Genomic DNA, 6,486 nt, shown 5'->3' on the forward strand with positions numbered 1-6,486 from the left:
TCAGCAGAGTTTTCTCCACACACTCCACCTCATCATGTTCATGTTTCAGATATTTATTTATTGGGGTAAACAAACAGGCAGCAGTGAGGCAGTGCCCCCCTAAAATAAAGAGCTGATTCCAATTTCTACAGGTGTGCGATTGAGAGCTTGCTGACGAGCTGCATCACAGTTTGGTACGAAGCTGCTCTGCCAGCAGCCGTAAACCACTCCAGAGGGTGGTGAAGGCAGCAGAGCACATCACTGGCATGAGGCTTCCTGCCATTCAGGACATTTATCTTCAACGATGCCTCCACAAAGCACACAGCATCATCAAGGACCACAGCCACCCAGCACATCAGCTCTTCTCCTTGTTACCATCTGGCAGACGTTACAGGAGTCTGTCTGCTCGCACTACAAGACTTAAAAACAGTTTTTACCACCAAGCCATACGACACCTCAACCACAACACTTAAACACACACAGCACAGGTTGCACTCGAAAGCTGTCCTACAGTTTCACAGGTACATACTACACTCTGCACTGGTCACTTCATTCTTATTAGTATTTAAAGAAATAAAAACCTTACTCTGTGCAATACTGTACTAACTGCCACTCAAAATGTTGTACTGTTCAGTTTGTACTGCTGCTCAGTCCTGCCACCTTATCTCATGTGTCCCATCTGCCCCCCAAAATACATGTCAGTGGTCACATTCCTAACTTCCACATTCGGTCACATAACATAACTTTTTCTTTTTACTATATTCGATAAACATTTTGCTCTTATCATTTTTTACTTACTATCCTGCTGAGCGACTGTCAGCTGCTCGTCAAATACATTTCATTGCAATGTTGACCCTGTGCTAACTTGCATATGACAAATAAAACTGAACTGAACAGAGACACATTTGTGCAGGGACGAGGTGGCCAAGTGGTTAAGGTGATGGACTGCTAATCCATTGTTCTCTGCACGCGTGGGTTCGAATCCCATCCTTGTCTACTTGGTGGAGCTTTGAACTTCGGCATCTGCTGTTATGATTTAATGTTGTCAGTGTTTTGTTTTATGTTATGTTTAAGGATTTGTTCTCGTTTCCTGTTTTATTGTGAAGGTCTGCGTCTCATGTGAGTGTGTTCAGTTTTACCTCTGTCTCGTCTTGTTGATTATTCCCAGCTGTGTTCCCCACCTGTGTGTATTTAAGTCGCGTCCTCTGTCTTTGTGTTTTGGCTGGTCCGTCTGTGTATCCACCGTGTCTCATCCGTGTGTTTCCCTGCTGCCCAACCGTCATCTGTTTTCTGCTCGCTGTTATTCGTGTTCAGGTTTGTGTTTCTGTTCAGGGTCAGTAGTTTAGTCTTCCCAGTATAGTTTAGTTCTCAGTTTACCATTTTGTCCATCTCTTTTGTTGTGTTTGCCTTAGTGGCACCAGCCATTTTTAGCCAACCTCTTCTCACCCACAAACTGGTATTCATATTCTTTTATGTTGCGGCTTTGAGCCGGGTCGTAACAGAATTGGGGGCTCGTCCGGGATATGAACCCGGGACCTCTCACATTCGTCTCCACTGGAGGGTCCGAGGGGCCGCTTCAGCCATTCGTCTTCGCTGGAGGGTCCAAGGGACCTGTCCAGCCTTCATTCGTCGTCGCTGGAGGGTCCGAGGGACCGCTTCAGCATTCCGTCGTCGCTGGAGGGTCCGAGGGACCGCTTCAGCATTCGTCTGTCTTCGCTGGAGGGTCCCGAGGGACCGCTTCAGCATTCCGTTTCAGCTGGAGGGTCCGAGGGGCCTGTCCAGCCTTCATTCGTCTCCGCTGGAGGGTCCAAGGGGCCTGTCCAGCCTTCATTCGTCTCCGCTGGAGGGTCCAAGGGGCCTGTCCAGCCTTCGTCCGTCTCCGCTGGAGGGTCCAGGATTCGTCTGTCTTCACTGGAGGGTCCGAGGGACCGCTTCAGCCTTCCGTCTTTGCTGGAGGGTCCGAGGGACCGCTTCAGCCTTCCGTCTTTGCTGGAGGGTCCGAGGGACCGCTTCAGCCTTCCGTTTTTGCTGGAGGGTCCGAGGGACCGCTTCAGCATTCTGTTTCAGCTGGAGGGTCCGAGGGGCCTGTCCAGCCTTCATTCGCCTTCGCTGGAGGGTCCAAGGGGCCTGTCCAGCCTTCGCCCGTCTCCGCTGGAGGGTCCGAGGGACCGCTTCAGCCTTCAGTCTTCACTGGAGGGTCCAAGGGGCCTGTCCAGCCTTCATTCGTTTCAGCTGGAGGGTCCGGAGGACCGCTTCAGCCTTCCGTCTCTGCTGGAGGGTCCGAGGGACCGCTTCAGCCTTCCGTCTCCGCTGGAGGGTCCAAGGGGCCTGTCCAGCCTTCGTCCGTCTCCGCTGGATGGTCCGAGGGACCGCTTCAGCATTCCGTCTGCCTGCAGAATAGCGGCCAGTGCCTTGTGCGCTGGTCCTCCAGGACTACAGCATTCATGGCTCTCTAGGTCATGAATCAAACATTTTCATTTGGGGTTAAATGTTTGATTTTTGGGTGGGGGGAAATGTTATGATTTAATGTTGTCAGTGTTTTGTTTTTTTTTAATGTTATGTTTAAGGATTTGTTCTCGTTTCCTGTTTTATTGTGAAGGTCTGCGTCTCATGTGAGTGTGTTCAGTTTTACCTCTGTCTCGTCTTGTTGATTATTCCCAGCTGTGTTCCCCACCTGTGTGTATTTAAGTCGCGTCCTCTGTCTTTGTATTTTGGCTGGTCCGTCTGTGTATCCACCGTGTCTCATCCGTGTGTTTCCCCGCTGCCCAACCGTCATCTGTTTTCTGCTCGCTGTTATTCGTGTTCAGGTTTGTGTTTCTGTTCAGGGTCAGTAGTTTAGTCTTCCCAGTATAGTTTAGTTCTCAGTTTACCATTTTGTCCATCTCTTTTGTTGTGTTTGCCTTAGTGGCACCAGCCATTTTTAGCCAACCTCTTCTCACCCACAAACTGGTATTCATATTCTTTTATGTTGCAGCTTTGAGCCGGGTCGTAACACTGCATTAGATTTAAAAATAAAATCAGAGGCCATTTACGTGAAAAGGGAAAGACCATCTCTAATGGAGGAGGGGGCCTAAGGGTACATCTGTCACCATCTTACAATGCTGTGATTGCAGCCATTCCCCAACTCTCTGTGAATGGTACTCATGGTTATTGATCAGTGATCATAAACTGACCTCACAGCCCATTGTTCCTTCAGTGGTTCTAGTTTCACTCATTGTACAAATGTCTTGTTTATAAGGTTGGAAACCTGCAACCTGCTGTAAATTGTTCTTTAAATTTGGAAAGTTATGATCAACACTATTGCGCCACTGCTTCATATTTAATAGCTACAGGATCCAGCCTGAAACTGTTGTATTATGTATAAATCTGTCTATTCAGTGATGGTAACTGCAGGGCACTGCATCCATGGCATTGTGATTGGGGCCTGAGCCCCCCCTAAAAGTGTGACTCTGAAACCGTCCCTGGTTGGTCGGTTTTATTTTCGTACCAGTCTGAAACGGCCTGAGCAGAAGTCTTGCAGCCACCAGAGGGCAGCGTTTCATTAAGAAAATCACAGTGAGCTGCAGCAAGTCCTCCTTTACTCTTGAATTTGCTTTTGTTTCCTCAAAAAGCCTAAATGAGAGGTGAAGTTTGTGGCTGTAACTCAAACTTGCTGACTGTTCCAGACATCACCTCTGTCTGAGTAACGAGATAGGAGAAGCAAAACTAAACACCATGCCCACAGGTAATTGGGGTGAATTTGTTGGGATTTCCAGTCCTGGAAAGCTCGACTGAAGACATGACCGCCTGTAATTAGCAGCACTGGGCTGATACTTATCCTCTTAATTCATGAGGAAGCAGTAAGGATGCACTGAGTTTTTCACAAGCCTGAATGTAGCACATGTGGCAAGAAATACAAAGAGAGGACAATTCCTGCCATGACAGAAAAATGCCCCTGTGACTGTTAGACTGATCTATGCCACATCAAGAGATTATTAAACAAGTTTTTCTGTTGTATGAAGATTATTTTCTCTGTTTTTTAGTTTCTACAAATCCAGTGTTATCAGAAAGAGGCCTGAACCTTCTTTCAGATGAAGTCACGATGTGAACGTGAGTTTAACAAACACTCTGCATCAGGGATGTCCAACTCCAGGCCTCGAGGGCCGGTGTCCTGCAGGTTTTAGATGTGTCCTTGATCCAACACAGCTGATTTAAATGGCTAAATCACCTCCAGTTCTCCAGAGGCCTGGTAATGAACTAATCATTTGATTCAGGTGTGTTGACCCAGGGTGAAATCTAAAACCTGCAGGACACCAGCCCTCGATGCCTGGAGTTGCCCACCCCAGCTCTACATGCTGGCAGTGCTCGGGTATTTGAAACACACAGTCTGCCAGCTGGTTATCAGTCTGTTCTGAGGACCTGAGTAAGGGCTCATAGAAGGACTCATGCACATGATATAAGAGTCTTACTGATACTGACAGTCATAAAAATGCATTAACAATCACTTGGTGTTCCTGTTCCAACACACAGTGGTGTTTTTGAGTAGCTTATCTGTTAGCAATTTAATTAAAAACTTTTAAATAACTTCTTCTTTTATACCCTTTCTTGCCAGCCACGCTGTGGAGTACTTGGACGTGTGTGATGGAGCATTGTCCTGCATGAAAATCATGTTTTTCTTGAAGGATGCAGACTTCTTCCTGTACCACTGCTTGAAGAAGGTGTCTTCCAGAAACTGGCAGTAGGACTGGGAGTTGAGCTTGACTCCATCCTCAACCCGAAAAGGCCCCACAAGCTCATCTTTGATGATACCAGCCCAAACCAGTACTCCACCTCCACCTTGCTGGCGTCTGAGTGGGACTGGAGCTCTCTGCCCTTTACCAATCCAGCCACGGGCCCATCCATCTGGCCCATCAAGACTCACTCTCATTTCATCAGTCCATAAAACCTTAGAAAAATCAGTCTTGAGATATTTCTTGGCCCAGTCTTGACGTTTCAGCTTGTGTGTCTTGTTCAGTGGTGGTCGTCTTTCAGCCTTTCTTACCTTGGCCATGTCTCTGAGTATTGCACACCTTGTGCTTTTGGGCACTCAGTGATGTTGCAGCTCTGAAATATGGCCAAACTGGTGGCAAGTGGCATCTTGGCAGCTGCACGCTTGACTTTTCTCAGTTCATGGGCAGTTATTTTGCGCCTTGGTTTTTCCACACGCTTCTTGCGACCCTGTTGACTATTTTGAATGAAACGCTTGATTGTTCGATGATCACGCTTCAGAAGCTTTGCAATTTTAAGACTGCTGCATCCCTCTGCAAGATATCTCACTATTTTTGACTTTTCTGAGCCTGTCAAGTCCTTCTTTTGACCCATTTTGCCAAAGGAAAGGAAGTTGCCTAATAATTATGCACACCTGATATAGGGTGTTGATGTCATTAGACCACACCCCTTCTCATTACAGAGATGCACATCACCTAATATGCTTAATTGGTAGTAGGCTTTCGAGCCTATACAGCTTGGAGTAAGACAACATGCATGAAGAGGATGATGTGGACAAAATACTCATTTGCCTAATAATTCTGCACTCCCTGTATATTGTATATTTTTATGTTTCCCTTGCTGTGACCCTGCTCATTCAAACTCAATAATTTTGTTCTGAACATTAAAAAAAGGAATGTCCTGCTGTACACACACCTGTTTGGAAAGCTGGAGAGCCCACCCAGACACGAGGAGAACATCTAAACTTCACACTAAAATAAATACAGAGTTCATATTTTACTGGAGGTGTGAGATGTGTAGAAACTGATGATTGTAAAAGGAAGATAACTGGATCAGCTGACCTGAGCTGTCACATGAGATCTGCTCAGCTTCCAGCCTCAGGCCTCATGTGAGTGTGGATATGGGGAAAACAGAGCTGCTGGTTGGGACACACCTCTCTGCCCACAGCCTGCTGGAGTCAGACGGATCTCGGTGTGGAGTTACCGTCGTTCATTCACAGGGAATAAATGTTTATTGGCTGATGCAGCTGTGATGACGATCACAGCTGGGAAAGCTGGAAGCATACACGGGCCCGGAAACGCTAAAGTGCCTAATGAGATGTCAGATTAGTTTCAATGAAACATCAGAAACATCACATTAAACGAGCTGAAGTGTCATTAAAGGTTTCAGATAACTGCACAGTGAGCTCACGCTTCACTCACAGGAGGAAGCAGACCCGCGCACGCCGCGGCGTGTTTGTGGGGACATTAGCAGCACATTTGAAATGTTTTCTTCTGTTATTTACCATCAATCAGGGTCAGAGACACCGAGGTGAAGCACTTCCTGCCTGTTTACACACGCACGACCACATTAGAAACAGAGTCAAACACACCTTTGATGAGCGCGCGCACACACACACACTGCATGAGTTTATTCATATTTCAAAGCAGGAGGAAATGTTTTGAAGCTGCTGTGATCTGCTGTCACAGCATGTAATTACACACACACGAGCCTGTGAGGGTGCAGTGTAATGCAGTGAGGCATCTCTTCACAGATTATTCT

At 47.0% G+C, this 6,486-nt stretch overlaps 1 non-coding gene across 1 annotated transcript; it reads left to right on the forward strand.

The window, feature by feature from the left end:
• Nucleotides 1–893: 893 nt before the first annotated feature.
• trnas-gcu lies at nucleotides 894–975 on the forward strand. Its single transcript has one exon. It is a non-coding gene; the product is annotated as a tRNA-Ser (tRNA).
• The last annotated feature ends 5,511 nt before the right edge of the window (nucleotides 976–6,486 follow it).

This window comes from Oreochromis aureus, linkage group 12 (genome assembly GCF_013358895.1).
Source record: "Oreochromis aureus strain Israel breed Guangdong linkage group 12, ZZ_aureus, whole genome shotgun sequence".
NCBI classification, from domain to species: domain Eukaryota; kingdom Metazoa; phylum Chordata; class Actinopteri; order Cichliformes; family Cichlidae; genus Oreochromis; species Oreochromis aureus.